At 51.9% G+C, this 22,370-nt stretch overlaps 52 non-coding genes across 52 annotated transcripts; 28 read left to right on the forward strand and 24 right to left on the reverse strand.

Moving 5' to 3' along the window:
- The first annotated feature begins 157 nt into the window (after window positions 1-157).
- Window positions 158-249, forward strand: Trnai-uau. The gene is given in 2 exon segments: window positions 158-195; window positions 214-249. It is a non-coding gene; the product is annotated as a tRNA-Ile (tRNA).
- Window positions 250-360: 111 nt separating this feature from the next.
- Trnad-guc lies at window positions 361-432 on the forward strand. The gene has a single exon. It is a non-coding gene; the product is annotated as a tRNA-Asp (tRNA).
- A 236-nt stretch (window positions 433-668) lies between these two features.
- On the reverse strand, window positions 669-740 carry Trnam-cau. Its single transcript has one exon. It is a non-coding gene; the product is annotated as a tRNA-Met (tRNA).
- Window positions 741-1,014: 274 nt separating this feature from the next.
- Trnar-acg lies at window positions 1,015-1,087 on the reverse strand. The gene has a single exon. It is a non-coding gene; the product is annotated as a tRNA-Arg (tRNA).
- Window positions 1,088-1,528: 441 nt separating this feature from the next.
- Trnai-uau lies at window positions 1,529-1,620 on the forward strand. Its single transcript is given in 2 exon segments — window positions 1,529-1,566; window positions 1,585-1,620. It is a non-coding gene; the product is annotated as a tRNA-Ile (tRNA).
- A 111-nt stretch (window positions 1,621-1,731) lies between these two features.
- On the forward strand, window positions 1,732-1,803 carry Trnad-guc. Its single transcript has one exon. It is a non-coding gene; the product is annotated as a tRNA-Asp (tRNA).
- Window positions 1,804-2,361: 558 nt separating this feature from the next.
- Window positions 2,362-2,434, reverse strand: Trnar-acg. Its single transcript has one exon. It is a non-coding gene; the product is annotated as a tRNA-Arg (tRNA).
- Window positions 2,435-2,875: 441 nt separating this feature from the next.
- On the forward strand, window positions 2,876-2,967 carry Trnai-uau. Its single transcript is given in 2 exon segments — window positions 2,876-2,913; window positions 2,932-2,967. It is a non-coding gene; the product is annotated as a tRNA-Ile (tRNA).
- Window positions 2,968-3,078: 111 nt separating this feature from the next.
- Trnad-guc lies at window positions 3,079-3,150 on the forward strand. The gene has a single exon. It is a non-coding gene; the product is annotated as a tRNA-Asp (tRNA).
- A 236-nt stretch (window positions 3,151-3,386) lies between these two features.
- Window positions 3,387-3,458, reverse strand: Trnam-cau. The gene has a single exon. It is a non-coding gene; the product is annotated as a tRNA-Met (tRNA).
- Window positions 3,459-3,732: 274 nt separating this feature from the next.
- On the reverse strand, window positions 3,733-3,805 carry Trnar-acg. The gene has a single exon. It is a non-coding gene; the product is annotated as a tRNA-Arg (tRNA).
- Window positions 3,806-4,246: 441 nt separating this feature from the next.
- Trnai-uau lies at window positions 4,247-4,338 on the forward strand. The gene is given in 2 exon segments: window positions 4,247-4,284; window positions 4,303-4,338. It is a non-coding gene; the product is annotated as a tRNA-Ile (tRNA).
- Window positions 4,339-4,449: 111 nt separating this feature from the next.
- Trnad-guc lies at window positions 4,450-4,521 on the forward strand. Its single transcript has one exon. It is a non-coding gene; the product is annotated as a tRNA-Asp (tRNA).
- Window positions 4,522-4,757: 236 nt separating this feature from the next.
- Trnam-cau lies at window positions 4,758-4,829 on the reverse strand. The gene has a single exon. It is a non-coding gene; the product is annotated as a tRNA-Met (tRNA).
- Window positions 4,830-5,103: 274 nt separating this feature from the next.
- Trnar-acg lies at window positions 5,104-5,176 on the reverse strand. The gene has a single exon. It is a non-coding gene; the product is annotated as a tRNA-Arg (tRNA).
- Window positions 5,177-5,617: 441 nt separating this feature from the next.
- Trnai-uau lies at window positions 5,618-5,709 on the forward strand. Its single transcript is given in 2 exon segments — window positions 5,618-5,655; window positions 5,674-5,709. It is a non-coding gene; the product is annotated as a tRNA-Ile (tRNA).
- Window positions 5,710-5,820: 111 nt separating this feature from the next.
- Trnad-guc lies at window positions 5,821-5,892 on the forward strand. The gene has a single exon. It is a non-coding gene; the product is annotated as a tRNA-Asp (tRNA).
- A 236-nt stretch (window positions 5,893-6,128) lies between these two features.
- Window positions 6,129-6,200, reverse strand: Trnam-cau. Its single transcript has one exon. It is a non-coding gene; the product is annotated as a tRNA-Met (tRNA).
- Window positions 6,201-6,474: 274 nt separating this feature from the next.
- Window positions 6,475-6,547, reverse strand: Trnar-acg. Its single transcript has one exon. It is a non-coding gene; the product is annotated as a tRNA-Arg (tRNA).
- Window positions 6,548-6,988: 441 nt separating this feature from the next.
- On the forward strand, window positions 6,989-7,080 carry Trnai-uau. Its single transcript is given in 2 exon segments — window positions 6,989-7,026; window positions 7,045-7,080. It is a non-coding gene; the product is annotated as a tRNA-Ile (tRNA).
- A 111-nt stretch (window positions 7,081-7,191) lies between these two features.
- Trnad-guc lies at window positions 7,192-7,263 on the forward strand. Its single transcript has one exon. It is a non-coding gene; the product is annotated as a tRNA-Asp (tRNA).
- A 558-nt stretch (window positions 7,264-7,821) lies between these two features.
- On the reverse strand, window positions 7,822-7,894 carry Trnar-acg. Its single transcript has one exon. It is a non-coding gene; the product is annotated as a tRNA-Arg (tRNA).
- A 441-nt stretch (window positions 7,895-8,335) lies between these two features.
- On the forward strand, window positions 8,336-8,427 carry Trnai-uau. Its single transcript is given in 2 exon segments — window positions 8,336-8,373; window positions 8,392-8,427. It is a non-coding gene; the product is annotated as a tRNA-Ile (tRNA).
- A 111-nt stretch (window positions 8,428-8,538) lies between these two features.
- Window positions 8,539-8,610, forward strand: Trnad-guc. Its single transcript has one exon. It is a non-coding gene; the product is annotated as a tRNA-Asp (tRNA).
- A 558-nt stretch (window positions 8,611-9,168) lies between these two features.
- Trnar-acg lies at window positions 9,169-9,241 on the reverse strand. Its single transcript has one exon. It is a non-coding gene; the product is annotated as a tRNA-Arg (tRNA).
- Window positions 9,242-9,682: 441 nt separating this feature from the next.
- Trnai-uau lies at window positions 9,683-9,774 on the forward strand. The gene is given in 2 exon segments: window positions 9,683-9,720; window positions 9,739-9,774. It is a non-coding gene; the product is annotated as a tRNA-Ile (tRNA).
- A 111-nt stretch (window positions 9,775-9,885) lies between these two features.
- Trnad-guc lies at window positions 9,886-9,957 on the forward strand. The gene has a single exon. It is a non-coding gene; the product is annotated as a tRNA-Asp (tRNA).
- A 236-nt stretch (window positions 9,958-10,193) lies between these two features.
- On the reverse strand, window positions 10,194-10,265 carry Trnam-cau. The gene has a single exon. It is a non-coding gene; the product is annotated as a tRNA-Met (tRNA).
- A 274-nt stretch (window positions 10,266-10,539) lies between these two features.
- Window positions 10,540-10,612, reverse strand: Trnar-acg. The gene has a single exon. It is a non-coding gene; the product is annotated as a tRNA-Arg (tRNA).
- A 441-nt stretch (window positions 10,613-11,053) lies between these two features.
- Trnai-uau lies at window positions 11,054-11,145 on the forward strand. Its single transcript is given in 2 exon segments — window positions 11,054-11,091; window positions 11,110-11,145. It is a non-coding gene; the product is annotated as a tRNA-Ile (tRNA).
- Window positions 11,146-11,256: 111 nt separating this feature from the next.
- Window positions 11,257-11,328, forward strand: Trnad-guc. The gene has a single exon. It is a non-coding gene; the product is annotated as a tRNA-Asp (tRNA).
- A 236-nt stretch (window positions 11,329-11,564) lies between these two features.
- On the reverse strand, window positions 11,565-11,636 carry Trnam-cau. Its single transcript has one exon. It is a non-coding gene; the product is annotated as a tRNA-Met (tRNA).
- Window positions 11,637-11,910: 274 nt separating this feature from the next.
- On the reverse strand, window positions 11,911-11,983 carry Trnar-acg. The gene has a single exon. It is a non-coding gene; the product is annotated as a tRNA-Arg (tRNA).
- A 441-nt stretch (window positions 11,984-12,424) lies between these two features.
- On the forward strand, window positions 12,425-12,516 carry Trnai-uau. The gene is given in 2 exon segments: window positions 12,425-12,462; window positions 12,481-12,516. It is a non-coding gene; the product is annotated as a tRNA-Ile (tRNA).
- A 111-nt stretch (window positions 12,517-12,627) lies between these two features.
- Trnad-guc lies at window positions 12,628-12,699 on the forward strand. The gene has a single exon. It is a non-coding gene; the product is annotated as a tRNA-Asp (tRNA).
- A 236-nt stretch (window positions 12,700-12,935) lies between these two features.
- On the reverse strand, window positions 12,936-13,007 carry Trnam-cau. The gene has a single exon. It is a non-coding gene; the product is annotated as a tRNA-Met (tRNA).
- A 274-nt stretch (window positions 13,008-13,281) lies between these two features.
- Window positions 13,282-13,354, reverse strand: Trnar-acg. Its single transcript has one exon. It is a non-coding gene; the product is annotated as a tRNA-Arg (tRNA).
- Window positions 13,355-13,795: 441 nt separating this feature from the next.
- On the forward strand, window positions 13,796-13,887 carry Trnai-uau. Its single transcript is given in 2 exon segments — window positions 13,796-13,833; window positions 13,852-13,887. It is a non-coding gene; the product is annotated as a tRNA-Ile (tRNA).
- A 111-nt stretch (window positions 13,888-13,998) lies between these two features.
- On the forward strand, window positions 13,999-14,070 carry Trnad-guc. Its single transcript has one exon. It is a non-coding gene; the product is annotated as a tRNA-Asp (tRNA).
- A 236-nt stretch (window positions 14,071-14,306) lies between these two features.
- Trnam-cau lies at window positions 14,307-14,378 on the reverse strand. The gene has a single exon. It is a non-coding gene; the product is annotated as a tRNA-Met (tRNA).
- Window positions 14,379-14,652: 274 nt separating this feature from the next.
- Trnar-acg lies at window positions 14,653-14,725 on the reverse strand. The gene has a single exon. It is a non-coding gene; the product is annotated as a tRNA-Arg (tRNA).
- Window positions 14,726-15,166: 441 nt separating this feature from the next.
- Trnai-uau lies at window positions 15,167-15,258 on the forward strand. Its single transcript is given in 2 exon segments — window positions 15,167-15,204; window positions 15,223-15,258. It is a non-coding gene; the product is annotated as a tRNA-Ile (tRNA).
- Window positions 15,259-15,369: 111 nt separating this feature from the next.
- Window positions 15,370-15,441, forward strand: Trnad-guc. Its single transcript has one exon. It is a non-coding gene; the product is annotated as a tRNA-Asp (tRNA).
- Window positions 15,442-15,677: 236 nt separating this feature from the next.
- Window positions 15,678-15,749, reverse strand: Trnam-cau. Its single transcript has one exon. It is a non-coding gene; the product is annotated as a tRNA-Met (tRNA).
- Window positions 15,750-16,023: 274 nt separating this feature from the next.
- On the reverse strand, window positions 16,024-16,096 carry Trnar-acg. The gene has a single exon. It is a non-coding gene; the product is annotated as a tRNA-Arg (tRNA).
- Window positions 16,097-16,537: 441 nt separating this feature from the next.
- On the forward strand, window positions 16,538-16,629 carry Trnai-uau. The gene is given in 2 exon segments: window positions 16,538-16,575; window positions 16,594-16,629. It is a non-coding gene; the product is annotated as a tRNA-Ile (tRNA).
- Window positions 16,630-16,740: 111 nt separating this feature from the next.
- On the forward strand, window positions 16,741-16,812 carry Trnad-guc. The gene has a single exon. It is a non-coding gene; the product is annotated as a tRNA-Asp (tRNA).
- Window positions 16,813-17,048: 236 nt separating this feature from the next.
- Window positions 17,049-17,120, reverse strand: Trnam-cau. The gene has a single exon. It is a non-coding gene; the product is annotated as a tRNA-Met (tRNA).
- A 274-nt stretch (window positions 17,121-17,394) lies between these two features.
- On the reverse strand, window positions 17,395-17,467 carry Trnar-acg. Its single transcript has one exon. It is a non-coding gene; the product is annotated as a tRNA-Arg (tRNA).
- Window positions 17,468-17,908: 441 nt separating this feature from the next.
- Trnai-uau lies at window positions 17,909-18,000 on the forward strand. The gene is given in 2 exon segments: window positions 17,909-17,946; window positions 17,965-18,000. It is a non-coding gene; the product is annotated as a tRNA-Ile (tRNA).
- Window positions 18,001-18,111: 111 nt separating this feature from the next.
- On the forward strand, window positions 18,112-18,183 carry Trnad-guc. The gene has a single exon. It is a non-coding gene; the product is annotated as a tRNA-Asp (tRNA).
- A 236-nt stretch (window positions 18,184-18,419) lies between these two features.
- Window positions 18,420-18,491, reverse strand: Trnam-cau. The gene has a single exon. It is a non-coding gene; the product is annotated as a tRNA-Met (tRNA).
- Between the last annotated feature and the right edge of the window lie 3,879 nt (window positions 18,492-22,370).

Raw genomic sequence — 22,370 nt, forward strand, 5'->3', positions numbered from 1 at the left:
CTTGTAAGTGTAGCATATGAAACAAGAATCGTATGAAGCATCCGTAGACGGGTGCTAAAGTCGCAGTATGGCCGCAGGTGACGGTCGTATGATGGATCTGTAGCCACAACAGGTTGGCAGCAAAGCGAATACCGCTAACTGAAAGCACCCTGCTGTAGCCCCAGTGGCGCAATTGGTTAGCGCACGGTACTTATAAGGCAGTAGCCGTGAGCAATGCCGGGGTTGTGAGCTCGAGCCTCACCTGGGGTATACTTTTATTTCGTAGCAGCTGACTCTGAAAGCATCGGGACGCTAGATTTGAGATGTATCACCTACTTGAGAATCATAAGTGAGCGTGCATTGTAGGTACCGATTGCGTATTCCTCGGTAGTATAGTGGTTAGTATCCCCGCCTGTCACGCGGGAGACCGGGGTTCGATTCCCCGCCGGGGATGTGCGATTTTTATATCGCAAAAGTTGCACGTGTGGCCCGAAAGGACATTAACGTTGTGATCGAGAAATGTAGTTGCTGCAGAATCGTAAGAAAGTCTGCGTCTTAGGAAGTGTTTCTCGTATTCTTCACACCACGTCGTCGTCGTTTCAGAACTTACAGGGTTTGCTGTTGACGCTGAATCATCGCACCCGAGGCTTAGTGAACGAGCTCGAAGCACCCAAGAAAAAGAATAATTTTAGCAGAGCGTGGTTTCGATCCACGGACCTCTGGGTTATGGGCCCAGCACGCTTCCACTGCGCCACTCTGCTGCGTGGAGGTGTTCGCCCTCTGCGGTGCGTGACATGGGACACTTGGAAAAGCGTTGTCTGCGTCGCGTACCGATTAATTAACTGTGTGACATCTCTCAGCTTGACTTGTCTCGACTTTGCTCGACTGACGCTACGCTGACGCTTGCACGAAGCGATATTTACCACGATCGTCTCGAGATGCAGCTGCGAGATGCTCAGGATTGACATTGCACTGCACGCAGGTGGAAACATTCGAACGCACTGCCTAGCTACGCGCCCGCAACTAACAAAATGCCGACCCTGCCAGGATTCGAACCTGGAATCTTCTGATCCGTAGTCAGACGCGTTATCCGTTGCGCCACAGGGCCACTGTTCGTGTTTCGTAATAAGAGGCTGCTACACATCGCGGAGCAACGCGTTCTCGGTGGCTCGTCAACTGCGTGTCGTCCACTGACAACGGAGGCGCGGCCACTCCGGTCTTCCGCACTCTGCAGGGAGCTGCCAAGGAAGGCATCTCCCCTCTAGCTGCTCGGCCATGGTGCGCCTGCATAGCTTAGAGCTTGCCACACATCTGCCCTCGCCGTTGGACAGGTAGCAGACGGCAAGGCGCGCGTTTTCTGCAATTTTTCGGTGATGACAAGCGGCTGATATGCTTGTAAGTGTAGCATATGAAACAAGAATCGTATGAAGCATCCGTAGACGGGTGCTAAAGTCGCAGTATGGCCGCAGGTGACGGTCGTATGATGGATCTGTAGCCACAACAGGTTGGCAGCAAAGCGAATACCGCTAACTGAAAGCACCCTGCTGTAGCCCCAGTGGCGCAATTGGTTAGCGCACGGTACTTATAAGGCAGTAGCCGTGAGCAATGCCGGGGTTGTGAGCTCGAGCCTCACCTGGGGTATACTTTTATTTCGTAGCAGCTGACTCTGAAAGCATCGGGACGCTAGATTTGAGATGTATCACCTACTTGAGAATCATAAGTGAGCGTCCATTGTAGGTACCGATTGCGTATTCCTCGGTAGTATAGTGGTTAGTATCCCCGCCTGTCACGCGGGAGACCGGGGTTCGATTCCCCGCCGGGGATGTGCGATTTTTATATCGCAAAAGTTGCACGTGTGGCCCGAAAGGACATTAACGTTGTGATCGAGAAATGTAGTTGCTGCAGAATCGTAAGAAAGTCTGCGTCTTAGGAAGTGTTTCTCGTATTCTTCACACCACGTCGTCGTCGTTTCAGAACTTACAGGGTTTGCTGTTGACGCTGAATCATCGCACCCGAGGCTTAGTGAACGAGCTCGAAGCACCCAAGAAAAAGAATAATTTTAGCAGAGCGTGGTTTCGATCCACGGACCTCTGGGTTATGGGCCCAGCACGCTTCCACTGCGCCACTCTGCGGTGCGTGACATGGGACACTTGGAAAAGCGTTGTCTGCGTCGCGTACCGATTAATTAACTGTGTGACATCTCTCAGCTTGACTTGTCTCGACTTTGCTCGACTGACGCTACGCTGACGCTTGCACGAAGCGATATTTACCACGATCGTCTCGGGATGCAGCTGCGAGATGCTCAGGATTGACATTGCACTGCACGCAGGTGGAAACATTCGAACGCACTGCCTAGCTACGCGCCCGCAACTAACAAAATGCCGACCCTGCCAGGATTCGAACCTGGAATCTTCTGATCCGTAGTCAGACGCGTTATCCGTTGCGCCACAGGGCCACTGTTCGCGTTTCGTAATAAGAGGCTGCTACACACCGCGGAGCAACGCGTTCTCGGTGGCTCGTCAACTGCGTGTCGTCCACTGACAACGGCGGCGCGGCCACTCCGGTCTTCCGCACTCTGCAGGGAGCTGCCAAGGAAGGCATCTCCCCTCTAGCTGCTCGGCCATGGTGCGCCTGCATAGCTTAGAGCTTGCCGCACATCTGCCCTCGCCGTTGGACAGGTAGCAGACGGCAAGGCGCGCGTTTTCTGCAATTTTTCGGTGATGACAAGCGGCTGATATGCTTGTAAGTGTAGCATATGAAACAAGAATCGTATGAAGCATCCGTAGACGGGTGCTAAAGTCGCAGTATGGCCGCAGGTGACGGTCGTATGATGGATCTGTAGCCACAACAGGTTGGCAGCAAAGCGAATACCGCTAACTGAAAGCACCCTGCTGTAGCCCCAGTGGCGCAATTGGTTAGCGCACGGTACTTATAAGGCAGTAGCCGTGAGCAATGCCGGGGTTGTGAGTTCGAGCCTCACCTGGGGCATACTTTTATTTCGTAGCAGCTGACTCTGAAAGCATCGGGACGCTAGATTTGAGATGTATCACCTACTTGAGAATCATAAGTGAGCGTGCATTGTAGGTACCGATTGCGTATTCCTCGGTAGTATAGTGGTTAGTATCCCCGCCTGTCACGCGGGAGACCGGGGTTCGATTCCCCGCCGGGGAGGTGCGATTTTTATATCGCAAAAGTTGCACGTGTGGCCCGAAAGGACATTAACGTTGTGATCGAGAAATGTAGTTGCTGCAGAATCGTAAGAAAGTCTGCGTCTTAGGAAGTGTTTCTCGTATTCTTCACACCACGTCGTCGTCGTTTCAGAACTTACAGGGTTTGCTGTTGACGCTGAATCATCGCACCCGAGGCTTAGTGAACGAGCTCGAAGCACCCAAGAAAAAGAATAATTTTAGCAGAGCGTGGTTTCGATCCACGGACCTCTGGGTTATGGGCCCAGCACGCTTCCACTGCGCCACTCTGCTGCGTGGAGGTGTTCGCCCTCTGCGGTGCGTGACATGGGACACTTGGAAAAGCGTTGTCTGCGTCGCGTACCGATTAATTAACTGTGTGACATCTCTCAGCTTGACTTGTCTCGACTTTGCTCGACTGACGCTACGCTGACGCTTGCACGAAGCGATATTTACCACGATCGTCTCGAGATGCAGCTGCGAGATGCTCAGGATTGACATTGCACTGCACGCAGGTGGAAACATTCGAACGCACTGCCTAGCTACGCGCCCGCAACTAACAAAATGCCGACCCTGCCAGGATTCGAACCTGGAATCTTCTGATCCGTAGTCAGACGCGTTATCCGTTGCGCCACAGGGCCACTGTTCGCGTTTCGTAATAAGAGGCTGCTACACATCGCGGAGCAACGCGTTCTCGGTGGCTCGTCAACTGCGTGTCGTCCACTGACAACGGCGGCGCGGCCACTCCGGTCTTCCGCACTCTGCAGGGAGCTGCCAAGGAAGGCATCTCCCCTCTAGCTGCTCGGCCATGGTGCGCCTGCATAGCTTAGAGCTTGCCACACATCTGCCCTCGCCGTTGGACAGGTAGCAGACGGCAAGGCGCGCGTTTTCTGCAATTTTTCGGTGATGACAAGCGGCTGATATGCTTGTAAGTGTAGCATATGAAACAAGAATCGTATGAAGCATCCGTAGACGGGTGCTAAAGTCGCAGTATGGCCGCAGGTGACGGTCGTATGATGGATCTGTAGCCACAACAGGTTGGCAGCAAAGCGAATACCGCTAACTGAAAGCACACTGCTGTAGCCCCAGTGGCGCAATTGGTTAGCGCACGGTACTTATAAGGCAGTAGCCGTGAGCAATGCCGGGGTTGTGAGTTCGAGCCTCACCTGGGGCATACTTTTATTTCGTAGCAGCTGACTCTGAAAGCATCGGGACGCTAGATTTGAGATGTATCACCTACTTGAGAATCATAAGTGAGCGTGCATTGTAGGTACCGATTGCGTATTCCTCGGTAGTATAGTGGTTAGTATCCCCGCCTGTCACGCGGGAGACCGGGGTTCGATTCCCCGCCGGGGAGGTGCGATTTTTATATCGCAAAAGTTGCACGTGTGGCCCGAAAGGACATTAACGTTGTGATCGAGAAATGTAGTTGCTGCAGAATCGTAAGAAAGTCTGCGTCTTAGGAAGTGTTTCTCGTATTCTTCACACCACGTCGTCGTCGTTTCAGAACTTACAGGGTTTGCCGTTGACGCTGAATCATCGCACCCGAGGCTTAGTGAACGAGCTCGAAGCACCCAAGAAAAAGAATAATTTTAGCAGAGCGTGGTTTCGATCCACGGACCTCTGGGTTATGGGCCCAGCACGCTTCCACTGCGCCACTCTGCTGCGTGGAGGTGTTCGCCCTCTGCGGTGCGTGACATGGGACACTTGGAAAAGCGTTGTCTGCGTCGCGTACCGATTAATTAACTGTGTGACATCTCTCAGCTTGACTTGTCTCGACTTTGCTCGACTGACGCTACGCTGACGCTTGCACGAAGCGATATTTACCACGATCGTCTCGAGATGCAGCTGCGAGATGCTCAGGATTGACATTGCACTGCACGCAGGTGGAAACATTCGAACGCACTGCCTAGCTACGCGCCCGCAACTAACAAAATGCCGACCCTGCCAGGATTCGAACCTGGAATCTTCTGATCCGTAGTCAGACGCGTTATCCGTTGCGCCACAGGGCCACTGTTCGCGTTTCGTAATAAGAGGCTGCTACACATCGCGGAGCAACGCGTTCTCGGTGGCTCGTCAACTGCGTGTCGTCCACTGACAACGGCGGCGCGGCCACTCCGGTCTTCCGCACTCTGCAGGGAGCTGCCAAGGAAGGCATCTCCCCTCTAGCTGCTCGGCCATGGTGCGCCTGCATAGCTTAGAGCTTGCCACACATCTGCCCTCGCCGTTGGACAGGTAGCAGACGGCAAGGCGCGCGTTTTCTGCAATTTTTCGGTGATGACAAGCGGCTGATATGCTTGTAAGTGTAGCATATGAAACAAGAATCGTATGAAGCATCCGTAGACGGGTGCTAAAGTCGCAGTATGGCCGCAGGTGACGGTCGTATGATGGATCTGTAGCCACAACAGGTTGGCAGCAAAGCGAATACCGCTAACTGAAAGCACCCTGCTGTAGCCCCAGTGGCGCAATTGGTTAGCGCACGGTACTTATAAGGCAGTAGCCGTGAGCAATGCCGGGGTTGTGAGTTCGAGCCTCACCTGGGGCATACTTTTATTTCGTAGCAGCTGACTCTGAAAGCATCGGGACGCTAGATTTGAGATGTATCACCTACTTGAGAATCATAAGTGAGCGTGCATTGTAGGTACCGATTGCGTATTCCTCGGTAGTATAGTGGTTAGTATCCCCGCCTGTCACGCGGGAGACCGGGGTTCGATTCCCCGCCGGGGAGGTGCGATTTTTATATCGCAAAAGTTGCACGTGTGGCCCGAAAGGACATTAACGTTGTGATCGAGAAATGTAGTTGCTGCAGAATCGTAAGAAAGTCTGCGTCTTAGGAAGTGTTTCTCGTATTCTTCACACCACGTCGTCGTCGTTTCAGAACTTACAGGGTTTGCTGTTGACGCTGAATCATCGCACCCGAGGCTTAGTGAACGAGCTCGAAGCACCCAAGAAAAAGAATAATTTTAGCAGAGCGTGGTTTCGATCCACGGACCTCTGGGTTATGGGCCCAGCACGCTTCCACTGCGCCACTCTGCTGCGTGGAGGTGTTCGCCCTCTGCGGTGCGTGACATGGGACACTTGGAAAAGCGTTGTCTGCGTCGCGTACCGATTAATTAACTGTGTGACATCTCTCAGCTTGACTTGTCTCGACTTTGCTCGACTGACGCTACGCTGACGCTTGCACGAAGCGATATTTACCACGATCGTCTCGAGATGCAGCTGCGAGATGCTCAGGATTGACATTGCACTGCACGCAGGTGGAAACATTCGAACGCACTGCCTAGCTACGCGCCCGCAACTAACAAAATGCCGACCCTGCCAGGATTCGAACCTGGAATCTTCTGATCCGTAGTCAGACGCGTTATCCGTTGCGCCACAGGGCCACTGTTCGCGTTTCGTAATAAGAGGCTGCTACACATCGCGGAGCAACGCGTTCTCGGTGGCTCGTCAACTGCGTGTCGTCCACTGACAACGGCGGCGCGGCCACTCCGGTCTTCCGCACTCTGCAGGGAGCTGCCAAGGAAGGCATCTCCCCTCTAGCTGCTCGGCCATGGTGCGCCTGCATAGCTTAGAGCTTGCCACACATCTGCCCTCGCCGTTGGACAGGTAGCAGACGGCAAGGCGCGCGTTTTCTGCAATTTTTGGGTGATGACAAGCGGCTGATATGCTTGTAAGTGTAGCATATGAAACAAGAATCGTATGAAGCATCCGTAGACGGGTGCTAAAGTCGCAGTATGGCCGCAGGTGACGGTCGTATGATGGATCTGTAGCCACAACAGGTTGGCAGCAAAGCGAATACCGCTAACTGAAAGCACCCTGCTGTAGCCCCAGTGGCGCAATTGGTTAGCGCACGGTACTTATAAGGCAGTAGCCGTGAGCAATGCCGGGGTTGTGAGCTCGAGCCTCACCTGGGGTATACTTTTATTTCGTAGCAGCTGACTCTGAAAGCATCGGGACGCTAGATTTGAGATGTATCACCTACTTGAGAATCATAAGTGAGCGTCCATTGTAGGTACCGATTGCGTATTCCTCGGTAGTATAGTGGTTAGTATCCCCGCCTGTCACGCGGGAGACCGGGGTTCGATTCCCCGCCGGGGATGTGCGATTTTTATATCGCAAAAGTTGCACGTGTGGCCCGAAAGGACATTAACGTTGTGATCGAGAAATGTAGTTGCTGCAGAATCGTAAGAAAGTCTGCGTCTTAGGAAGTGTTTCTCGTATTCTTCACACCACGTCGTCGTCGTTTCAGAACTTACAGGGTTTGCTGTTGACGCTGAATCATCGCACCCGAGGCTTAGTGAACGAGCTCGAAGCACCCAAGAAAAAGAATAATTTTAGCAGAGCGTGGTTTCGATCCACGGACCTCTGGGTTATGGGCCCAGCACGCTTCCACTGCGCCACTCTGCGGTGCGTGACATGGGACACTTGGAAAAGCGTTGTCTGCGTCGCGTACCGATTAATTAACTGTGTGACATCTCTCAGCTTGACTTGTCTCGACTTTGCTCGACTGACGCTACGCTGACGCTTGCACGAAGCGATATTTACCACGATCGTCTCGAGATGCAGCTGCGAGATGCTCAGGATTGACATTGCACTGCACGCAGGTGGAAACATTCGAACGCACTGCCTAGCTACGCGCCCGCAACTAACAAAATGCCGACCCTGCCAGGATTCGAACCTGGAATCTTCTGATCCGTAGTCAGACGCGTTATCCGTTGCGCCACAGGGCCACTGTTCGCGTTTCGTAATAAGAGGCTGCTACACATCGCGGAGCAACGCGTTCTCGGTGGCTCGTCAACTGCGTGTCGTCCACTGACAACGGCGGCGCGGCCACTCCGGTCTTCCGCACTCTGCAGGGAGCTGCCAAGGAAGGCATCTCCCCTCTAGCTGCTCGGCCATGGTGCGCCTGCATAGCTTAGAGCTTGCCACACATCTGCCCTCGCCGTTGGACAGGTAGCAGACGGCAAGGCGCGCGTTTTCTGCAATTTTTGGGTGATGACAAGCGGCTGATATGCTTGTAAGTGTAGCATATGAAACAAGAATCGTATGAAGCATCCGTAGACGGGTGCTAAAGTCGCAGTATGGCCGCAGGTGACGGTCGTATGATGGATCTGTAGCCACAACAGGTTGGCAGCAAAGCGAATACCGCTAACTGAAAGCACCCTGCTGTAGCCCCAGTGGCGCAATTGGTTAGCGCACGGTACTTATAAGGCAGTAGCCGTGAGCAATGCCGGGGTTGTGAGCTCGAGCCTCACCTGGGGTATACTTTTATTTCGTAGCAGCTGACTCTGAAAGCATCGGGACGCTAGATTTGAGATGTATCACCTACTTGAGAATCATAAGTGAGCGTCCATTGTAGGTACCGATTGCGTATTCCTCGGTAGTATAGTGGTTAGTATCCCCGCCTGTCACGCGGGAGACCGGGGTTCGATTCCCCGCCGGGGATGTGCGATTTTTATATCGCAAAAGTTGCACGTGTGGCCCGAAAGGACATTAACGTTGTGATCGAGAAATGTAGTTGCTGCAGAATCGTAAGAAAGTCTGCGTCTTAGGAAGTGTTTCTCGTATTCTTCACACCACGTCGTCGTCGTTTCAGAACTTACAGGGTTTGCTGTTGACGCTGAATCATCGCACCCGAGGCTTAGTGAACGAGCTCGAAGCACCCAAGAAAAAGAATAATTTTAGCAGAGCGTGGTTTCGATCCACGGACCTCTGGGTTATGGGCCCAGCACGCTTCCACTGCGCCACTCTGCGGTGCGTGACATGGGACACTTGGAAAAGCGTTGTCTGCGTCGCGTACCGATTAATTAACTGTGTGACATCTCTCAGCTTGACTTGTCTCGACTTTGCTCGACTGACGCTACGCTGACGCTTGCACGAAGCGATATTTACCACGATCGTCTCGAGATGCAGCTGCGAGATGCTCAGGATTGACATTGCACTGCACGCAGGTGGAAACATTCGAACGCACTGCCTAGCTACGCGCCCGCAACTAACAAAATGCCGACCCTGCCAGGATTCGAACCTGGAATCTTCTGATCCGTAGTCAGACGCGTTATCCGTTGCGCCACAGGGCCACTGTTCGCGTTTCGTAATAAGAGGCTGCTACACACCGCGGAGCAACGCGTTCTCGGTGGCTCGTCAACTGCGTGTCGTCCACTGACAACGGCGGCGCGGCCACTCCGGTCTTCCGCACTCTGCAGGGAGCTGCCAAGGAAGGCATCTCCCCTCTAGCTGCTCGGCCATGGTGCGCCTGCATAGCTTAGAGCTTGCCACACATCTGCCCTCGCCGTTGGACAGGTAGCAGACGGCAAGGCGCGCGTTTTCTGCAATTTTTCGGTGATGACAAGCGGCTGATATGCTTGTAAGTGTAGCATATGAAACAAGAATCGTATGAAGCATCCGTAGACGGGTGCTAAAGTCGCAGTATGGCCGCAGGTGACGGTCGTATGATGGATCTGTAGCCACAACAGGTTGGCAGCAAAGCGAATACCGCTAACTGAAAGCACCCTGCTGTAGCCCCAGTGGCGCAATTGGTTAGCGCACGGTACTTATAAGGCAGTAGCCGTGAGCAATGCCGGGGTTGTGAGTTCGAGCCTCACCTGGGGCATACTTTTATTTCGTAGCAGCTGACTCTGAAAGCATCGGGACGCTAGATTTGAGATGTATCACCTACTTGAGAATCATAAGTGAGCGTGCATTGTAGGTACCGATTGCGTATTCCTCGGTAGTATAGTGGTTAGTATCCCCGCCTGTCACGCGGGAGACCGGGGTTCGATTCCCCGCCGGGGAGGTGCGATTTTTATATCGCAAAAGTTGCACGTGTGGCCCGAAAGGACATTAACGTTGTGATCGAGAAATGTAGTTGCTGCAGAATCGTAAGAAAGTCTGCGTCTTAGGAAGTGTTTCTCGTATTCTTCACACCACGTCGTCGTCGTTTCAGAACTTACAGGGTTTGCTGTTGACGCTGAATCATCGCACCCGAGGCTTAGTGAACGAGCTCGAAGCACCCAAGAAAAAGAATAATTTTAGCAGAGCGTGGTTTCGATCCACGGACCTCTGGGTTATGGGCCCAGCACGCTTCCACTGCGCCACTCTGCTGCGTGGAGGTGTTCGCCCTCTGCGGTGCGTGACATGGGACACGTGGAAAAGCGTTGTCTGCGTCGCGTACCGATTAATTAACTGTGTGACATCTCTCAGCTTGACTTGTCTCGACTTTGCTCGACTGACGCTACGCTGACGCTTGCACGAAGCGATATTTACCACGATCGTCTCGAGATGCAGCTGCGAGATGCTCAGGATTGACATTGCACTGCACGCAGGTGGAAACATTCGAACGCACTGCCTAGCTACGCGCCCGCAACTAACAAAATGCCGACCCTGCCAGGATTCGAACCTGGAATCTTCTGATCCGTAGTCAGACGCGTTATCCGTTGCGCCACAGGGCCACTGTTCGCGTTTCGTAATAAGAGGCTGCTACACATCGCGGAGCAACGCGTTCTCGGTGGCTCGTCAACTGCGTGTCGTCCACTGACAACGGCGGCGCGGCCACTCCGGTCTTCCGCACTCTGCAGGGAGCTGCCAAGGAAGGCATCTCCCCTCTAGCTGCTCGGCCATGGTGCGCCTGCATAGCTTAGAGCTTGCCACACATCTGCCCTCGCCGTTGGACAGGTAGCAGACGGCAAGGCGCGCGTTTTCTGCAATTTTTCGGTGATGACAAGCGGCTGATATGCTTGTAAGTGTAGCATATGAAACAAGAATCGTATGAAGCATCCGTAGACGGGTGCTAAAGTCGCAGTATGGCCGCAGGTGACGGTCGTATGATGGATCTGTAGCCACAACAGGTTGGCAGCAAAGCGAATACCGCTAACTGAAAGCACCCTGCTGTAGCCCCAGTGGCGCAATTGGTTAGCGCACGGTACTTATAAGGCAGTAGCCGTGAGCAATGCCGGGGTTGTGAGTTCGAGCCTCACCTGGGGCATACTTTTATTTCGTAGCAGCTGACTCTGAAAGCATCGGGACGCTAGATTTGAGATGTATCACCTACTTGAGAATCATAAGTGAGCGTGCATTGTAGGTACCGATTGCGTATTCCTCGGTAGTATAGTGGTTAGTATCCCCGCCTGTCACGCGGGAGACCGGGGTTCGATTCCCCGCCGGGGAGGTGCGATTTTTATATCGCAAAAGTTGCACGTGTGGCCCGAAAGGACATTAACGTTGTGATCGAGAAATGTAGTTGCTGCAGAATCGTAAGAAAGTCTGCGTCTTAGGAAGTGTTTCTCGTATTCTTCACACCACGTCGTCGTCGTTTCAGAACTTACAGGGTTTGCTGTTGACGCTGAATCATCGCACCCGAGGCTTAGTGAACGAGCTCGAAGCACCCAAGAAAAAGAATAATTTTAGCAGAGCGTGGTTTCGATCCACGGACCTCTGGGTTATGGGCCCAGCACGCTTCCACTGCGCCACTCTGCTGCGTGGAGGTGTTCGCCCTCTGCGGTGCGTGACATGGGACACTTGGAAAAGCGTTGTCTGCGTCGCGTACCGATTAATTAACTGTGTGACATCTCTCAGCTTGACTTGTCTCGACTTTGCTCGACTGACGCTACGCTGACGCTTGCACGAAGCGATATTTACCACGATCGTCTCGAGATGCAGCTGCGAGATGCTCAGGATTGACATTGCACTGCACGCAGGTGGAAACATTCGAACGCACTGCCTAGCTACGCGCCCGCAACTAACAAAATGCCGACCCTGCCAGGATTCGAACCTGGAATCTTCTGATCCGTAGTCAGACGCGTTATCCGTTGCGCCACAGGGCCACTGTTCGCGTTTCGTAATAAGAGGCTGCTACACATCGCGGAGCAACGCGTTCTCGGTGGCTCGTCAACTGCGTGTCGTCCACTGACAACGGCGGCGCGGCCACTCCGGTCTTCCGCACTCTGCAGGGAGCTGCCAAGGAAGGCATCTCCCCTCTAGCTGCTCGGCCATGGTGCGCCTGCATAGCTTAGAGCTTGCCACACATCTGCCCTCGCCGTTGGACAGGTAGCAGACGGCAAGGCGCGCGTTTTCTGCAATTTTTCGGTGATGACAAGCGGCTGATATGCTTGTAAGTGTAGCATATGAAACAAGAATCGTATGAAGCATCCGTAGACGGGTGCTAAAGTCGCAGTATGGCCGCAGGTGACGGTCGTATGATGGATCTGTAGCCACAACAGGTTGGCAGCAAAGCGAATACCGCTAACTGAAAGCACACTGCTGTAGCCCCAGTGGCGCAATTGGTTAGCGCACGGTACTTATAAGGCAGTAGCCGTGAGCAATGCCGGGGTTGTGAGTTCGAGCCTCACCTGGGGCATACTTTTATTTCGTAGCAGCTGACTCTGAAAGCATCGGGACGCTAGATTTGAGATGTATCACCTACTTGAGAATCATAAGTGAGCGTGCATTGTAGGTACCGATTGCGTATTCCTCGGTAGTATAGTGGTTAGTATCCCCGCCTGTCACGCGGGAGACCGGGGTTCGATTCCCCGCCGGGGAGGTGCGATTTTTATATCGCAAAAGTTGCACGTGTGGCCCGAAAGGACATTAACGTTGTGATCGAGAAATGTAGTTGCTGCAGAATCGTAAGAAAGTCTGCGTCTTAGGAAGTGTTTCTCGTATTCTTCACACCACGTCGTCGTCGTTTCAGAACTTACAGGGTTTGCCGTTGACGCTGAATCATCGCACCCGAGGCTTAGTGAACGAGCTCGAAGCACCCAAGAAAAAGAATAATTTTAGCAGAGCGTGGTTTCGATCCACGGACCTCTGGGTTATGGGCCCAGCACGCTTCCACTGCGCCACTCTGCTGCGTGGAGGTGTTCGCCCTCTGCGGTGCGTGACATGGGACACTTGGAAAAGCGTTGTCTGCGTCGCGTACCGATTAATTAACTGTGTGACATCTCTCAGCTTGACTTGTCTCGACTTTGCTCGACTGACGCTACGCTGACGCTTGCACGAAGCGATATTTACCACGATCGTCTCGAGATGCAGCTGCGAGATGCTCAGGATTGACATTGCACTGCACGCAGGTGGAAACATTCGAACGCACTGCCTAGCTACGCGCCCGCAACTAACAAAATGCCGACCCTGCCAGGATTCGAACCTGGAATCTTCTGATCCGTAGTCAGACGCGTTATCCGTTGCGCCACAGGGCCACTGTTCGCGTTTCGTAATAAGAGGCTGCTACACATCGCGGAGCAACGCGTTCTCGGTGGCTCGTCAACTGCGTGTCGTCCACTGACAACGGCGGCGCGGCCACTCCGGTCTTCCGCACTCTGCAGGGAGCTGCCAAGGAAGGCATCTCCCCTCTAGCTGCTCGGCCATGGTGCGCCTGCATAGCTTAGAGCTTGCCACACATCTGCCCTCGCCGTTGGACAGGTAGCAGACGGCAAGGCGCGCGTTTTCTGCAATTTTTCGGTGATGACAAGCGGCTGATATGCTTGTAAGTGTAGCATATGAAACAAGAATCGTATGAAGCATCCGTAGACGGGTGCTAAAGTCGCAGTATGGCCGCAGGTGACGGTCGTATGATGGATCTGTAGCCACAACAGGTTGGCAGCAAAGCGAATACCGCTAACTGAAAGCACCCTGCTGTAGCCCCAGTGGCGCAATTGGTTAGCGCACGGTACTTATAAGGCAGTAGCCGTGAGCAATGCCGGGGTTGTGAGTTCGAGCCTCACCTGGGGCATACTTTTATTTCGTAGCAGCTGACTCTGAAAGCATCGGGACGCTAGATTTGAGATGTATCACCTACTTGAGAATCATAAGTGAGCGTGCATTGTAGGTACCGATTGCGTATTCCTCGGTAGTATAGTGGTTAGTATCCCCGCCTGTCACGCGGGAGACCGGGGTTCGATTCCCCGCCGGGGAGGTGCGATTTTTATATCGCAAAAGTTGCACGTGTGGCCCGAAAGGACATTAACGTTGTGATCGAGAAATGTAGTTGCTGCAGAATCGTAAGAAAGTCTGCGTCTTAGGAAGTGTTTCTCGTATTCTTCACACCACGTCGTCGTCGTTTCAGAACTTACAGGGTTTGCTGTTGACGCTGAATCATCGCACCCGAGGCTTAGTGAACGAGCTCGAAGCACCCAAGAAAAAGAATAATTTTAGCAGAGCGTGGTTTCGATCCACGGACCTCTGGGTTATGGGCCCAGCACGCTTCCACTGCGCCACTCTGCTGCGTGGAGGTGTTCGCCCTCTGCGGTGCGTGACATGGGACACGTGGAAAAGCGTTGTCTGCGTCGCGTACCGATTAATTAACTGTGTGACATCTCTCAGCTTGACTTGTCTCGACTTTGCTCGACTGACGCTACGCTGACGCTTGCACGAAGCGATATTTACCACGATCGTCTCGAGATGCAGCTGCGAGATGCTCAGGATTGACATTGCACTGCACGCAGGTGGAAACATTCGAACGCACTGCCTAGCTACGCGCCCGCAACTAACAAAATGCCGACCCTGCCAGGATTCGAACCTGGAATCTTCTGATCCGTAGTCAGACGCGTTATCCGTTGCGCCACAGGGCCACTGTTCGCGTTTCGTAATAAGAGGCTGCTACACATCGCGGAGCAACGCGTTCTCGGTGGCTCGTCAACTGCGTGTCGTCCACTGACAACGGCGGCGCGGCCACTCCGGTCTTCCGCACTCTGCAGGGAGCTGCCAAGGAAGGCATCTCCCCTCTAGCTGCTCGGCCATGGTGCGCCTGCATAGCTTAGAGCTTGCCACACATCTGCCCTCGCCGTTGGACAGGTAGCAGACGGCAAGGCGCGCGTTTTCTGCAATTTTTCGGTGATGACAAGCGGCTGATATGCTTGTAAGTGTAGCATATGAAACAAGAATCGTATGAAGCATCCGTAGACGGGTGCTAAAGTCGCAGTATGGCCGCAGGTGACGGTCGTATGATGGATCTGTAGCCACAACAGGTTGGCAGCAAAGCGAATACCGCTAACTGAAAGCACCCTGCTGTAGCCCCAGTGGCGCAATTGGTTAGCGCACGGTACTTATAAGGCAGTAGCCGTGAGCAATGCCGGGGTTGTGAGTTCGAGCCTCACCTGGGGCATACTTTTATTTCGTAGCAGCTGACTCTGAAAGCATCGGGACGCTAGATTTGAGATGTATCACCTACTTGAGAATCATAAGTGAGCGTGCATTGTAGGTACCGATTGCGTATTCCTCGGTAGTATAGTGGTTAGTATCCCCGCCTGTCACGCGGGAGACCGGGGTTCGATTCCCCGCCGGGGAGGTGCGATTTTTATATCGCAAAAGTTGCACGTGTGGCCCGAAAGGACATTAACGTTGTGATCGAGAAATGTAGTTGCTGCAGAATCGTAAGAAAGTCTGCGTCTTAGGAAGTGTTTCTCGTATTCTTCACACCACGTCGTCGTCGTTTCAGAACTTACAGGGTTTGCTGTTGACGCTGAATCATCGCACCCGAGGCTTAGTGAACGAGCTCGAAGCACCCAAGAAAAAGAATAATTTTAGCAGAGCGTGGTTTCGATCCACGGACCTCTGGGTTATGGGCCCAGCACGCTTCCACTGCGCCACTCTGCTGCGTGGAGGTGTTCGCCCTCTGCGGTGCGTGACATGGGACACTTGGAAAAGCGTTGTCTGCGTCGCGTACCGATTAATTAACTGTGTGACATCTCTCAGCTTGACTTGTCTCGACTTTGCTCGACTGACGCTACGCTGACGCTTGCACGAAGCGATATTTACCACGATCGTCTCGAGATGCAGCTGCGAGATGCTCAGGATTGACATTGCACTGCACGCAGGTGGAAACATTCGAACGCACTGCCTAGCTACGCGCCCGCAACTAACAAAATGCCGACCCTGCCAGGATTCGAACCTGGAATCTTCTGATCCGTAGTCAGACGCGTTATCCGTTGCGCCACAGGGCCACTGTTCGCGTTTCGTAATAAGAGGCTGCTACACATCGCGGAGCAACGCGTTCTCGGTGGCTCGTCAACTGCGTGTCGTCCACTGACAACGGCGGCGCGGCCACTCCGGTCTTCCGCACTCTGCAGGGAGCTGCCAAGGAAGGCATCTCCCCTCTAGCTGCTCGGCCATGGTGCGCCTGCATAGCTTAGAGCTTGCCACACATCTGCCCTCGCCGTTGGACAGGTAGCAGACGGCAAGGCGCGCGTTTTCTGCAATTTTTCGGTGATGACAAGCGGCTGATATGCTTGTAAGTGTAGCATATGAAACAAGAATCGTATGAAGCATCCGTAGACGGGTGCTAAAGTCGCAGTATGGCCGCAGGTGACGGTCGTATGATGGATCTGTAGCCACAACAGGTTGGCAGCAAAGCGAATACCGCTAACTGAAAGCACACTGCTGTAGCCCCAGTGGCGCAATTGGTTAGCGCACGGTACTTATAAGGCAGTAGCCGTGAGCAATGCCGGGGTTGTGAGTTCGAGCCTCACCTGGGGCATACTTTTATTTCGTAGCAGCTGACTCTGAAAGCATCGGGACGCTAGATTTGAGATGTATCACCTACTTGAGAATCATAAGTGAGCGTGCATTGTAGGTACCGATTGCGTATTCCTCGGTAGTATAGTGGTTAGTATCCCCGCCTGTCACGCGGGAGACCGGGGTTCGATTCCCCGCCGGGGAGGTGCGATTTTTATATCGCAAAAGTTGCACGTGTGGCCCGAAAGGACATTAACGTTGTGATCGAGAAATGTAGTTGCTGCAGAATCGTAAGAAAGTCTGCGTCTTAGGAAGTGTTTCTCGTATTCTTCACACCACGTCGTCGTCGTTTCAGAACTTACAGGGTTTGCCGTTGACGCTGAATCATCGCACCCGAGGCTTAGTGAACGAGCTCGAAGCACCCAAGAAAAAGAATAATTTTAGCAGAGCGTGGTTTCGATCCACGGACCTCTGGGTTATGGGCCCAGCACGCTTCCACTGCGCCACTCTGCTGCGTGGAGGTGTTCGCCCTCTGCGGTGCGTGACATGGGACACTTGGAAAAGCGTTGTCTGCGTCGCGTACCGATTAATTAACTGTGTGACATCTCTCAGCTTGACTTGTCTCGACTTTGCTCGACTGACGCTACGCTGACGCTTGCACGAAGCGATATTTACCACGATCGTCTCGAGATGCAGCTGCGAGATGCTCAGGATTGACATTGCACTGCACGCAGGTGGAAACATTCGAACGCACTGCCTAGCTACGCGCCCGCAACTAACAAAATGCCGACCCTGCCAGGATTCGAACCTGGAATCTTCTGATCCGTAGTCAGACGCGTTATCCGTTGCGCCACAGGGCCACTGTTCGCGTTTCGTAATAAGAGGCTGCTACACATCGCGGAGCAACGCGTTCTCGGTGGCTCGTCAACTGCGTGTCGTCCACTGACAACGGCGGCGCGGCCACTCCGGTCTTCCGCACTCTGCAGGGAGCTGCCAAGGAAGGCATCTCCCCTCTAGCTGCTCGGCCATGGTGCGCCTGCATAGCTTAGAGCTTGCCACACATCTGCCCTCGCCGTTGGACAGGTAGCAGACGGCAAGGCGCGCGTTTTCTGCAATTTTTCGGTGATGACAAGCGGCTGATATGCTTGTAAGTGTAGCATATGAAACAAGAATCGTATGAAGCATCCGTAGACGGGTGCTAAAGTCGCAGTATGGCCGCAGGTGACGGTCGTATGATGGATCTGTAGCCACAACAGGTTGGCAGCAAAGCGAATACCGCTAACTGAAAGCACCCTGCTGTAGCCCCAGTGGCGCAATTGGTTAGCGCACGGTACTTATAAGGCAGTAGCCGTGAGCAATGCCGGGGTTGTGAGTTCGAGCCTCACCTGGGGCATACTTTTATTTCGTAGCAGCTGACTCTGAAAGCATCGGGACGCTAGATTTGAGATGTATCACCTACTTGAGAATCATAAGTGAGCGTGCATTGTAGGTACCGATTGCGTATTCCTCGGTAGTATAGTGGTTAGTATCCCCGCCTGTCACGCGGGAGACCGGGGTTCGATTCCCCGCCGGGGAGGTGCGATTTTTATATCGCAAAAGTTGCACGTGTGGCCCGAAAGGACATTAACGTTGTGATCGAGAAATGTAGTTGCTGCAGAATCGTAAGAAAGTCTGCGTCTTAGGAAGTGTTTCTCGTATTCTTCACACCACGTCGTCGTCGTTTCAGAACTTACAGGGTTTGCCGTTGACGCTGAATCATCGCACCCGAGGCTTAGTGAACGAGCTCGAAGCACCCAAGAAAAAGAATAATTTTAGCAGAGCGTGGTTTCGATCCACGGACCTCTGGGTTATGGGCCCAGCACGCTTCCACTGCGCCACTCTGCTGCGTGGAGGTGTTCGCCCTCTGCGGTGCGTGACATGGGACACTTGGAAAAGCGTTGTCTGCGTCGCGTACCGATTAATTAACTGTGTGACATCTCTCAGCTTGACTTGTCTCGACTTTGCTCGACTGACGCTACGCTGACGCTTGCACGAAGCGATATTTACCACGATCGTCTCGAGATGCAGCTGCGAGATGCTCAGGATTGACATTGCACTGCACGCAGGTGGAAACATTCGAACGCACTGCCTAGCTACGCGCCCGCAACTAACAAAATGCCGACCCTGCCAGGATTTTTTTTTTTTTTTTTTTTTTTTTTGTACGAAGTCCGACGCCTTATCCATTTTTTTTTATGCTTTATCCATTTTTTTTCTTTTTGTATTTCTTTCACTGTGTTGACCCAGTGCAGCTCGGGGGAGGCGCGTTGGGCAGGGGTCGAAATCCGAGGCCTGGCCATGACGTCTCCTCCTCCCTGCACTGAAGCACAGTGGCACCAATACGTAGTAATTTCCCTTGGTTCAGAGTCTTGTGATACTGATATGTGGACACGGGGCTTGTGATGCAGTGTCTATCCAAACAGGTAAAAGCTTGGCAGGAAAGCAAAATAAGTAAGAGCTAGCGACAATGTCTTCCCTATCGTGAAGTGAGATCAGTATGCCCCTATACCGGTGCCATTAATGTAACTGGCGCAGGAGCGATCAAGAGAAGTGGAAACTTAACCAATCCCCTGCTTTTCGAAGACAATACTAAGCATATTCGCAAAGTCCCTCTTAAGATGTGGGAAAGATTGTTGCGTCCAGTACTCATGAAGCATGTAACCAATAAACGAAATAAAATCGGAAATACCATCACCATCAACCACTGCAAAAATGTAACGGCCAAGAAGCCACATAATGGTATTGTTCTTTGTCCCGGGATAAAAAACCGTGTCCGGCCAGCAGAGAATATCAGTTGTAAATGCCGATTCCGAGCTCCTGGTGAGTAACGCCAATCGTCGGCGCAGCCAGTACCACATGCGAAGACGGTCAGCGCAGGTAAATCGGTGTTGGAGTGTATCAACACAACCACACGTTTGACAAAGCGGAGAGACACTTAAACCTATGCGATGAAGTCGTTCATTCGTAGGAATCAGCTGGTGAACTACCTTATACCATAGGGAGGCAACAGGTGCTGAATGAACGGGTAAGCTAATATTCGTCCATATGTGACGCCAATTAAAACGGGGATATTGCAAAACAATCGGGATGGAAGAAGAAGACCTGTGCCATTTGTCAAGCAGTGTTCGCATAGTAAAAACAGGACGACGTTGGAAGTGGAGATCCAGATAACTAATCTCAATGTAGAAGTCCCGAACATGCCGTAGCTTCGCATTTAGAGGCCCTACGTTAATAGGCGGTGACAAGCTCGCAGGACGAACGACATGGAATAATCGCGAAGTAACAGTCGGGGACTCAGAAAATAAAAGATGGAGGGTGCGCTTAACATAAAGGGCAGCAGCCTTGACACGGACATCGGTGAACGACAAGCCGCCCTCAAGTCGCGGCTTCGTAAGAACATCACAACGTAATTTAAAAATGTGCCCCCGCCAAATATATCTGTTAATAAGCTGGACCATTTTTGCACCCTGCATTCTGGGAAGCGGAAACAACTGAGCAACATAATATACTTTACATAAAACATAAGTGTCTAATACATGCTTTTTTTGCAGTATCGGTATCGAACGCCATGAGTGTTCGAATAAAACACCTTGAAGCTTGGAAATGGCCACTTGCCAATTTTTCGCAGCCATACGAAGAGGACACCGTTCAAGATAGATACCTAAATGTGTATGATGTTCAACAGCCGTAACCCACGGAACAACCACATGTTCAAAGCCCCGCAAATTCAGGAGTTTGCTTTTACGGGGGTTGATACGAGAACCTGAGGCCGCAGAAAATTTATCTAGTTCCATTTTCAACGGCGGCACTTCTGCGGTGGAACGAAGCAAAACAACCAAATCATCAGCATAAGCTGTTGCTGTCAGGGTAACCCCAGAGATCGTAAGACCACGAAGTGTCGAGTTGAGACGTGTGAGGAGTGGTTGAAGGGAGAGAGCATAAAGGGTCATGGATAAAGGGCTACCTTGCGGGACGCCACGTTTAATATCAATGACCTTCGTTAGCTGGCCATTAATGTCAATCTTAGCAGAAATACCAGTCGTCATATTCTTAAGTACCAGCAGCGCCTTTTCATTAAAACCGAGTCGGCGCAGCAGAAGCTCTAAAAACGAATGGGACACACGATCAAAAGCCTTACTAAAATCAACAAATAAAAGCGCACAGGAAATATTGGTGACAGCGACAATCGACACGACATCACGATACCCCGCCAGAGGAGTCAATATGGAGCGCCCTGGAAAGCAGCTTTGACAAGGAGTTATCACAGGTGTAAGCAAGAGGGATAGACGTGCATTAACAGCCCTAGCAGCCGTCTTATAATCAAAATTTAAAAGGGTTAAAGGACGAAAGTCACTAGCTGTCTTCAAACCAGCAGATTTTGGTATCAGGACAACCGTACCTCTCTTGAAATCGGCTGGAATTGTGCCACCATTCAAGATTTCATTTACAATATCCGTAAAAACAGGCCCTATAATAGTCCAAAAGCGAACAAAAAATTCCTTAGGAAGGCCATCCGGACCAGGAGATTTGTGAGATGGTGAACAAGCAATGAAAGCTGAAATTTCGTCTGCAGTAAAAGGAGCTAAAAATTCCACATTATGGTCCTCTGTTAAAACTGATGGGATAGCAGTTAAAATCTCATCAACATCAAGCGGATCAGAATCAGCCACAGCATATAAGGTCTCATAGTAGCAGGTAAGTTCATGGGTTATTTGATTCTGTAAGGTAAGCCGGCAACCATCAGCTGCCATAAGGCCGTCAATCAATACACGTCGACGGTGCTTGTGGTGACGAAACAGGTGGTACATGGAAGTCATTTCATGTGCTAAGGTGGACGGCGGTTTAGATTTAATCTTCAATCCTTCCATCTGAAGCCGTTTAATACTAAGGAGCTTGGCTTTAATTTTCCGAATCTCAGAAAGGTGGGCACCTGTCATTCGAGAAGTATCATAAAGTTCGCGAAGCACCGAATAATAATACTCAAAAGTCAGTTTCAGATCTCGCGCTCTATTATAACTGTAGGACATTAAAGTGCGACGTAGTTTTGGCTTCGCACAGTGGATCCACCAGTGAAGCTTAGACGGATAGTATCGCAGAGAACGTAAACACATGTCCCACGCCGTCTGTATTAGAGGTTCGATGTCAGGGTCATCGAGCAAGGAGACATTTAATTTCCACAGCGGCCGATAAAGTTTAAGAGGCTGACGCTCCAAATTAATTATAACCGCAAGGGCACAATGATCCGTAAAACTGGCTGGAATAACATCTACATTTAAAACAGAAACACTAAGGGGATCAGAAATATACAATCGGTCCAGTCGACTACTTGACGTGGCAGTAAAAAATGTAAATTTAACTAAAGTGGGGTGTTTAACCTCCCACGCATCGCGTAGTCGTAGTTGACGTACAAGAGAATGTAGCTCGAAACAATAATTAAAATGAGGGGATTGGTCCTTAGCTTGTAATACACAATTAAAATCACCCCCTAATATCAAAGTCGCAGGATTTTTGCGTAAAAGATAAATCAGATCCTCTTTATAAAAACGAGACCTTTCCTGCCGTTTGCTGGAACCAGAGGGGGCGTAAATATTAACCAAGGTTGTGTCAAATAACCGACAACCAATACCCCTTCCCGAGTCTAAGAGCTCAATTTCGGTAACGGGGATACCGTCACGAATTAGTAAGGCAGTACCTGTGGAAAACTCAGGCGCAAAATTTAGAATAGTG

Source organism: Schistocerca piceifrons, unplaced genomic scaffold (genome assembly GCF_021461385.2).
Source record: "Schistocerca piceifrons isolate TAMUIC-IGC-003096 unplaced genomic scaffold, iqSchPice1.1 HiC_scaffold_1684, whole genome shotgun sequence".
Taxonomy (NCBI): domain Eukaryota; kingdom Metazoa; phylum Arthropoda; class Insecta; order Orthoptera; family Acrididae; genus Schistocerca; species Schistocerca piceifrons.